Source organism: Rhinopithecus roxellana, chromosome 16 (assembly GCF_007565055.1).
Source record: "Rhinopithecus roxellana isolate Shanxi Qingling chromosome 16, ASM756505v1, whole genome shotgun sequence".
In the NCBI taxonomy this organism is placed as follows: Eukaryota; Metazoa; Chordata; class Mammalia; order Primates; family Cercopithecidae; genus Rhinopithecus; species Rhinopithecus roxellana.
This window is the reverse complement of record NC_044564.1, coordinates 37,997,246-38,007,814: the sequence shown is the minus strand read 5'-3', so window position 1 is coordinate 38,007,814 and position 10,569 is coordinate 37,997,246.

Sequence of the window (10,569 nt, the reverse complement as noted above, 5' to 3'; positions counted from 1 at the left end):
TTCTGTTACAAAAGAAAATGCACTGATACAAACAACTATATTGTTGTGATTTAAGAATACTTATAACTAGTTTTCAAATTCTAGAGGAACTAGGCAGAGAGAAACAAACACGCTTCACATTCTATTTACAGGAGTATACTTGGTTGTTAAAGGCGGCAGCTAGCTTAAGACAAGTTTTCTTGACTCTGAAAAATAAGATAAAGATTAGCAGTGTTCTAAGCAAAAGATAAAAATTTGTTTTTGTCTTCTATTAGTTTAGTCCATTTTGTTAACCTTTGTTTTGCTTGATATTTATAAGCATTTTAGCTTTTCATGAGTTCTGTGCGTTTTGTTGTTGTTGTGAATAACTTGCATTTGAGGGCACTTGTTAAAGTTCCCCAGCTTCAATATAAACTATGTTTTGAAGAGAGTTAAAACAAAATAACAGCTATCTATATATAACAAGATGTCCAGTTTGGATACAGTTAGAAATGCAATTGACAACGAAATGTGGTCATTTTTGTGATTTACAATAACCCAACATAACAACTTTAATTATGATTAATAGTACATATTTAGACAGGAGAACCTTAGACACTGTATACAGTTTTGGAACATATGTTAGTATTATTCCCTAAAATATAACCTATCAGACATTATTTTGGCAATCTTATGTTGCTAAATAATCCTGTTTACCTCTTTTTCGGATGGTTCAGGGGTCCTGCACAGCACCCAAAAGCTAGGGGTTGGGAAAGACAGCCTTGAGACTAAAGTTTGATTTTGGGAAGGCTGTTAAATATGTTTAAAATTTAAAACCCTTGATATTATGAAATAGAATTTTAGATTGCCGTAAGTTGTTTTTTGTTTGTTTGTTTTGTTTTGTTTTGCCAAAATGATGAGTTAACAATCTGGAAAAGCAAAACCCATTTTTTAGCCTTTTCTATTACATGAAAATTCTGTTTAAGAGAGAAAGTTGAATTTTACCCTTGCATTGGTTTGCTTTTAATGTTAACCCTAATTGTAATAAAGCCTTATGGATAATTTTATTTTATTTTAACCAATTTGACTATGAAGTGAGATTTTTACATACCCTTTATAACCCTTGACAAGTTTTGCTAAAGTGGATGAGCATTTTAAGAAAATCTTGTGGTGCCTTTATTTTAGTGTTCAATTTACAGAAAAAAAACCATAAAATACCCTTTTGAGTTAATATGTTTACACACAGAGTTTTCTTTGCAGGATTAATTTTTACAATGTTTTTAAAATTCAACTGTTCACTTTTATTTAATTTTATGACTTTTTATTCATAAGCAAAATGTACATTTTTATGTCTTCTTATAATTTTTAACTAAAAATATTTTTTACTGTTTTTATATACCTTGCATGCAAATCTGTGTTCATCAGTTTTAATTACATGTTGCAATGGTAACTTTTAGCAATTTTTAACTTTAAAGTAAAACCTGTTTAAATTTTTTTTTTTTTCTTTGTAACGTGAAACTAAAAGCACTGACTCATTTTATAATTTGGGGGAAGTAGCTCTCAAATGTAATGAATTTTTTCTCAATCCTAAATACTTACGCAGTATTACTTTGCTTAACATTTTCCTTAAAAATATTTTATTTAAGTGCTTATTTTTCTTAGGCCAATTAATTAATTAGAGCTCTTTTTAATAGATATTGCAAACATAACACATATATAGCCACACAGACAACCAGAAGAACCAGTAGTTAAAAGATTTACATTTGCTAATTCCCTAATTGGATTATTGGCTTCCAGGTGAGGCCCTTTAAGAACAGGGCTAGGCATGGGGCGCGGTGGCTCACGCCCATAATCCCAGCACTTTGGAAGGCTGAGACGGGTGGATCATGAGGTCAGGAGATGGAGACCTTCCTGGCTAACATGATGAAAACCCGTCTCTACTAAAATACAAAAAATTAGCCGGGCATGGTAGTCCCAGCTACTAGGGAGGCTGAGGCAGGAGAATTGCTTGAACCTGGGAGGTGGAGATTGCAATGAGCCAAGATCACGCCACTGCACTCTAGCCTGGGAGACAGAGCGAGACTCCTTCTCAAAAAAAAAAAAAAAAAAAAAAATTGCAGGGCTAGGAAAACAATTTTCAGGGCTTAATAAACAAGCATAGCTAGAAGATAAAGACGGATTTTGAGAGGTACTTATTCGCCTTTAGTTCTAGGGACTCCATAAGGAAAACATTTTTCCCAAAATGGGATTTGTGGTGCCTTTTCTGTTTTCCAAGGGAGTCCCAGGCCACCAGAAATTATTCTAGGGTCTTTTAAGCATGCACCAAGAGTGGCAAGATAGAGTGGAGAAAAGTAATTTTAACTGAGAGAAACCAACAAACAAACCTTTTTTAGGAAAACAAGATTTATGAAGAGAAAAACATAAAGGCCTTTTGAATATTCTTAGCTTGTATATCCGTTTTAATTAAGCTGAGCACTCTTTTTTATTAAGGGTGAGGGGGGAGGTTAGAATTATATAAATGTTATGCCAAGTTAAATTAAAGGATTGGGTTATGTGCAGGAATTCCCTTTGATAATGCGAGGGATTTTTAGAGAAAGATCCCAGAAGCTGTTCGATCTGCCACAAATCAGACTTGAAGAGGGGGACATGCACGTGAGCAGTGCCTTTAACCCTGGTCACTTCCCGGAGAGGGAGAATGGCAGAGGAGCTTGGTGTAGTTTTTGAAAAGGTGGAGAAGGAGGAGGGGTGGGGTTTAAAGTAGAAGAAAGCCTGAATATGGAGAACCTCTTGCCATTTGCTGTTGCTGGTGATAAAGTTGTTAAGGTCCCTGAGAATTTGAAAGTTAAAGGTGCCATATTTGGGCCATCGGCTGTTATTATCTAGTCTGTATTGGGGCCAAGCCATGTTGCAGTAGAAAATCATATATTTTGGCTTTAGGGTCCCTCATAAGCCAAGTTTGGGGAGGTTGTGAAGACAACAGTTCAATGGGGAGGATGTAGGAATGTGAGATTGTTTGGCACCCAAAAGGACTGATAAAAGGAAGCCAAGGTTGGTGTGTTTTTTTCTAGGTGTCCCCAGACAAAAGACAGAGACCCAGAACCCTCTTTCTGAAAGAGACCAGTTAAGCTGAGAAGGAACTGGGTGTCCCCAAGATTTCCTCTATCTTAGTCCCATTGGCCCTCTGAGGACCTGGATGGCAGGCCGGACTTTCTCCGGTACCAGGAGGCAGCCTGGAGAAGGCAGATCTTACCAGTGGGCTGAATTAGTGTCTGATGTTGGATGTTCTGGTTGGAATTGGCAAAGGGCCTCCCATACTGGAGCCATGTGAGGGGGGGAGAGAGAGAGAGAGAGAGAAAGAGAAAGAGAGAGAGAGAAAAAAGAGGGAAGAAGAGTGAGCAAGGGTTAGGGAGCGAAAAACCTGTTGCGGGTGGTCAGAGGTAGATTCTTGAGACCTGAGGGTTTTGAGAGCTCTGGCCTGAGCCTCGCAGTTCCCTTCAGGTTAGTTGTCCTCCTCATGCAAATTGCTTGAAAAGTGAAGTGGGAGAAAAGACAGGGAGGGTGGCCAGAGACCCTCAGGATTCAGGAGTTAACTTAGGATCAGCTGCCATTGCTCACTGCTTCCTGGGTTACAAGAGAGCCTCTGCCCCCAACACCCGTCCTGGGTTTCAGCAGCAAATGTAAGAATTAAAGAAAGAGGAGAGAAACACGAAGGGTGGCTTGACAGTCAACAGGTTTATTTCAAACCTGGAAGGGACTTCTGACAGACTAAGGGTTTTTAAGGATTCAGCGTGGGAGAGTTTATCAGAGGCTTGGACTGCTTCTGTGTCTCTTTGTTGTGCTTATCTGAGAGGGAGAGTTGCGTGTCTGTTCCCATACATCCTTCTGCAGCTGCAGACATATCCCTCAAGACTGCTTTTAGCTTCCCTATCTTAATGCACCTGAAGGGAAAGGAATGTGCTTATTAAGGCCCACGGTTTTACTGGGGCCCATTGTATGAAGGTGAAGTTTGGCAGTTACCCAAGAGACTTTCCCTCCCACCTCCCTCTGTGCCTGAGCTGTCTTATCTGTGTTTTACTGTCTGTTCTTTCTGTCTGCTTTAGTTAGGAGAGAAGTGATTTCCTTGCAATGCGTGAGGCTAGAAAGGGAGCTGGACCTTAAAGTGGCAGTGTTTGTCCTTGATGTCTGTGCTCCTGCTCTATCACTTACAGCACAAAATGCAGCACCTAATGTGACCAAGAAAAATGACGATAGAAACTGTCCAACCACCCCTTGGAATCCTGAGGAGGAATAAATCATTGTTTTAAGTTGCTAATTTTGGGGGACAGTTTATTATGCACAATAGACAACTGATACATTCCCCTTTTATCTTTGTTCTTAATTCAAGTCTCATAGAAGTATGTCTGATTGAGGAATACCTAATTACATCCAGAATCACAGTTGCAATGAAATCCATGAGGTGCTTTGACTTTTCCAACCTCTGAAGCATTGGAAGGGCATTAGAATTGGCCATGAAGGAAATACATGAACTATATACTAATTTGAAAACTTAGGTAAGATAGATCTTTAAGCAAGCTGGTCTACATACTAGAAAAAGAGAGGGAAAAGTCCAACTCACAAAATGAGGCTAGCATAACCTTTACTCCGGAATCAGAGAGAGGAAATAGTACAAGAAAAGCAGATTTTAAAACACATATGTGAATTTCACTAACTAAACCCAACATTGTATTAAAAATGGCATCATTATCAAGTAAGTTTTTTCTCAAAAACTCAATGGTAATGAATTTATGGCAGTGAGCCAAACTATCAGTGTAATCCACACGTTAATATAAGAAAAAAGAAATATAATGTTAATATATGCAGAAAAAGCAACTGATGAAGCCGAACCATGATTTATAATAAAAATTATCAGACTAGAGGGAAATGTTCTTATTTTGTAAAAGCTACGTACAAAACTCTATAGCAAACATATTAATGGAGAAACTTTAGGCACATCCCCTTTAAGACTGGAAATATTACAACGATGCCCATTGTTACCACATACAAATATGATCATTTTCTATGTATACCATGATATGAAAAAAATTGCAAGCACTGGTGTAAAGTATATAAGACTTAACCTAGCAATAAATGCACAAGATCTTTATGAAGACAACAAAAGAGGATCTATATAACTGTAGGAATGTAACTCATTTATGGTACTGCCAGTGTAATATTGTGAGATGTCAATACTCCCTACAAATTCATTGCAATCCCAATGAAAATTCCAGAGAGTTGTTTGAGAACATTGAAAAACATTATAAAATTTATATAGAGGAATAAAGAAATAGCTAAATCACAAATCCACAAATAGCTAAATCAATTTTGAAATGATTCTGAAATCTAGAAAAAACATAAAACAATGCAACAGAATAAGGAATGTAGAAATAGATGCATGTGTATGGAGAGTGGCTATTTGATAAGAATGGTTCCAAATACCCAGTGAAGAAAGTATATAGTTGAGAAAATTATTCCAATACATGTAGAAAATGTGACCAAAATTATAGGGCTAATAGATGAAAGTGTTGGAGAATATCTTTGTGACCTTTGGATCACAAAAGGCAGAATGTATGTCAGTAACCATTTGGCAAATCAAATTTGACTACAAGAAAAGTAAGCATTTTTGTTTAATAGGGACACCTGGGGTCAGGTGCCTGATAAAAGATACTTACAAGGAACTTAAGTCAATACAGAATTAATATCAAAATTTGACCAAGAATTTTTACAAACAAGAGAAAAAATAGAAATATAGCAGAATTTTGGCAAAAGCTAATCCAACAGCATTTTGGCTAAAACTTTAATAGGCAATCCATAGAAGGGAAACATCTGAAAGACTAATAGTATATAAAAGTCATTTATGGCCGGGCACGGTGGCTCACACATGTAATTCCAGTACTTCGGGAGGCCAAAGTGGGCGGATCACCTGAGGTCAGGAGTTCTAGACCAGCCTGGCCAACATGGTGAAGCCCGTCTCTACTAAAAGTACAAAAATTAGCCAGACATGGTGGCGTGTGCCTGTAATCTCAGCTACTCTGGAGGCAGAGCCAGGAGAATAGCTTGAACCAGGGAGGTGGAAGTTGCAGTGAACCAAGACTGTGCCACTGCACTCCAGCCTGAGCAACAGAGTGAGACTTCATCTTAAAAAAAAAAACAAAAACCTCATTTGTAATCAGAGTATTATATATTCTTCTTGAACAGATTAAATAATGAGAGCTATCAAAAAGTCTAGTAACTACTATTAATTCTGAAGTAGTGAGGAGTGAAAATTATATCTCAGGATGTTTGCAAAAGCTGTAATAATATAACTAATACTACTGCAGTTCGTCCCCAACATTCACAATTGAAGAAAATGCTAAACTTCAGTTACAGGAAATGTTTTTCCATCCAAAGGTATGGATTCCCTGGAGTCTATCCATGAACTCCTTAAGGGATCCTTGCATCACAGGTTAGGGACGCTTAATTTTTGCCCGTAAGAATAATGAATTACAAAACGAACAGTACTGTCTAAGTTCTGTGGAGGCAAGGCTATTGAATAAAGGGAAAGTGAAGATAATTAAAGGCAATTTTTTTCTTAAATGAAGTTTGTTTTCGGCACTGGCCTTCTTCACTTTCTCAGCTGTCCAAAAGTTTAATACTTCTTCCAGGCATAACTTTGGGATCTCTTCCTGCCTACATCCTATTCTGCCCGTCCAATGCCTCCAAGTGTCCCACCATCAAAAATTACCACCTCCTCATTTCCACTGGCAAATCAGAACCTCTTCCCACAGGGCAATGTATTTCAGCTGTGGACTATTAGGAAAATAATCTAATTAAATGAAATCATCCCAAGGGGTCAGCTCCTCAACCTAGAATGTTTGCATCCATCTAAAACTTTACTTTGTCACCCAAATAAATCTGTGATTATTAGGACTTTACATGAAATGTTTCCCTTTTGAAGGTGATTGCGTGAGGTTCCATCGCAGGCTGTCAGCACCTCTGCATACAGGCCAGCAGGCTGTGTGCTGCCTACACTATCCACAGAGACTATAATTTGAATGCTGTTCCAGGCGCTGTGTCACACACCAGAGCCAAGGAAGTATACTGCACATTCTCGTGGAGATTTTCAAACTTGAGAAGTGGGTACTTTTAAGTGAATATAAATCTCTCAGATCCCTAGGGTTAACTTCACATTTTTATGCTGGGTATTTTTATTATGTTACTTACATACAGAAATAGAATTAATCAGGCTTATGTCCCTTAATTAAAAACAATAAAAATTTAATTCAAAACAAACTAAACAAATTAAGTTAAATTACAAAGAAAAAAAATTTTTTTTAACTCCTGGCCTCGTGATGTGCCTGCCTTGGCCTCCCAAATGCTAGGATTACAGGCATGAGCCACCGTGCCTGGCCTAGGATCACGTTTTATTATTGCCTAGTCTAAAGTCATGGGATAGAGAAGGTGAATAGCAAAATAGAAAAGGGGGAAAAGGTAGAAGGCAAGAGGAAAACTCTTTGTTTTAGATCTTTATCCTGGTCCTGTCAATGATCAGGTAATTGGAAGGATCAAAATTAGGCCAAACTTGGTAATTGGGCCAAAATTTAACCAAAGTTTGTGGCAAGAAGACCTGGGGCAGAGGTATGTGGCTAAATCATTTGGAATGTGCCCAGAGCCCAAGAACGTTTATGCCCAATTTGAATGCTAACCAGAAGTCCCTCACTGTAGGAGATTGTAAGGTTGTTGTTTTTTGCCCCTGACACCAAATATTGATGTATTTTCCAACACCAATTCTCCAATTCTCTGACACCAACCCAGTGTTCAACAATTCAATTATATTCTGTCACTAATTCCTACAGCTATCAGCAGGCCCCACAGGTAAAGGCCTCAGTCTCACAAGAATGCCCTCCAGCTTCAGTTGCCAGCTACAATGGGGTGTTCAGACTATCCACACTTCTGCCTGACTGACTGCAGATTTAGGGGTTCCCCATGACCCTTTTCTCAGTTTTGGTAATTTGCTTAAACTGCTTATCAGAACTCAGGTAGACATTTTACTTAACGTTTCCCGGTTTATTATAAAGGCTACAACTCAGAGACAGCCAAATGAAAGCGATGCATAGAGCAAGGTATGCTGGGTAGTTGGTGGCACAGAACTTCCAGGCCCTCTCTAGGCATACCACCCTCCTGGTACCTCCATGTGTTCACTGACCCAGAAACTCATTGCCTACCATTCAGGAGGCTTTATAACCCATTTTCAGGCCCCTTCTATCCATGGGAGGCCAGTGGGTGAGAGGCTGAGAGTTCCCACCCTCTTTAGTCTTTCTAGTGACCAGAGGCTAGTTAGAACCACCCTAAGTCACTGCAGTAACATAAACTCAGGTGTAGTACTAGATGTAGTGGAAGATGACTTGTTATGAGTAACAACAGAAACTCCCCTCACTCAGGAAATTCCCAGGGTTTTAGGAGCCCTGTGCTAGGAATAGAGTACAAAAATCAAATAGGTTTGTGTATATCACAGAAAGATTCTAGGTAAACTGGATGACTGTTTAGTCCATTTGTGCTGCTGGAACAGAATACCTGAGAGTGGGTAGTCCATAAAGAATAGACATTTGTTTTTCACAGTTTTGGAGGCTGTCTGATGGGGGCGTGGTCTCTGCTTACAAGATGGCACCTTGAACACAGCCTCCTGCAGAAGAACACTGTTCTTCACATGGCCAAAGAATTGTTGGGTGTGGGGACCAAACTCGCTCTTGTATAATGAACCCACTCCCACAATAATGGTATTAACTCATTCACAAGGGCAGAGTCCTCTTGGCCTGATCACCACTTAAAGGGGCCACCTCTTGGTTGGGCGCGGTGGCTCATGCCTTTAATCCCAGCACTTTGGGAGGCTGAGGTGGGTGGATCACAAAGTCAGGAGATCGAGACCATCCTGGCCAGCACGGTGAAATCCTGTATCTACTAAAAATACAAAAAAATAAATAAAAATAAAAAAGGCAGGTGTGGTGGTGGACTCCTGTAGTCCCAGCTGCTTGGGAAGCTGAGGTAGGAGAATGGCATGAACCCAGGAGACGGAGCTTGCAGTGAGCTGAGATTGCGCCACTGCACTCCTGCCTGGGTGACAAGCGAGACTCCGTCTCAAAAAAAAGGGGGGCCACCTGTTGATACTATTACATTGGCAGTAAGTTGCCAACACATAGGCTTGTGGGAAACACATTCAAACCATTGCAATGACCAATTATAAGAAGATTCTTCTGCTATCTTGGACTAAAAACATGGACATTTATTTATAAGTCACACCTGGCCATCACGGAGTCCCCAGTTTGCCAACAAGATAATTCGGTCTGTAGCCCCCAACTTGGCATCACATCTCACCTCAGGATGCACTTGCGAGATGTCATGTTGGGTTGTGCTCCACTGGGGAGTACAGAGGTGCTCAATCTGAAGGCTCACAAGCAATGCACAACCATGTTTGGTTAGAAACCTCTTGGGAATATTTGTATGGAAAGAAGGTTCTAGATGTGTATTGGCAAGGCAAGGGGTTTCCCAACTTCATTCTTCACCCTTTGAGATTCTTGGGCTGCCAGTCCAGGGGTCTTTGTTCCTGGACCACAGGAGGTGATAATGCAACTTAGAATAAGAACACCTCCTGGCCGGGCGCGGTGGCTCAAGCCTGTAATCCCAGCACTTTGGGAGGCCGAGACGGGCGGACCATGAGGTCAGGAGATCGAGACCATCCTGGCGAACACGGTGAAACCCCGTCTCTACTAAAAAATACAAAAAAAAAAAAACTAGACAGGCGAGGTGGCGGGCGCCTGTAGTCCCAGCTACTCGGGAGGCTGAGGCAGGAGAATGGCGTGAACCCGGGAGGCGGAGCTTGCAGTGAGCAGAGATCCGGCCACTGCACTCCAGCCTGGGCGACAGAGCGAGACTCCGTCTCAGAAAAAAAAAAAAAAAAAAAAAAAAAAGAACACCTCCTTGGTTTTTTTTGCAGGAAAGTGAATTTTGAGTGGAGACACCCAGAGATGGAAGGCAGCTAGAATCACAGCAATCTTAGGCGACAGTGTAAGAATTCTCGTTCCTGAGGGTTTTGGGTTTCTGTGGCTCTCTCCCCTTGGCCTGATTGTTCAGATTGACCAACAATTTCATGAGTTACCTACTAGTGCTCCAGCGAATTTCTTTTTTGATCCAGTTAGGCCAAGGTTAATACCTGCACCAAATAACAACAATTGATTATTGAAGTTAATCATTTATATGTTAGTCTTAACATATAAGGTTGTGTATATCATGAGGGCAAGATCAGGTCCTGTTCATTTTTGTCTCTCCAGGGTCTGCACAATGCTTGATTTATAGAAGGTACTGAATAGCTCCTAATTGTATTAATATATACGATTTTTCTTTGCCTGATCTTTGGCAAATTCATTTGTCTATTACTTAAGTGGACCTCTCTGTCCCCGCCTATACTTTTCCTTCTGGTGCTACTTTTGATCTGAAATAGCCACAGAAAACCAAGTGAGAAGAGTGAGTGTGCTCTGAGGATGGTTTTGAGGGACTCATATGAGGATTATAGTAAAAGAATTTTATGTTATTTATTCTCAC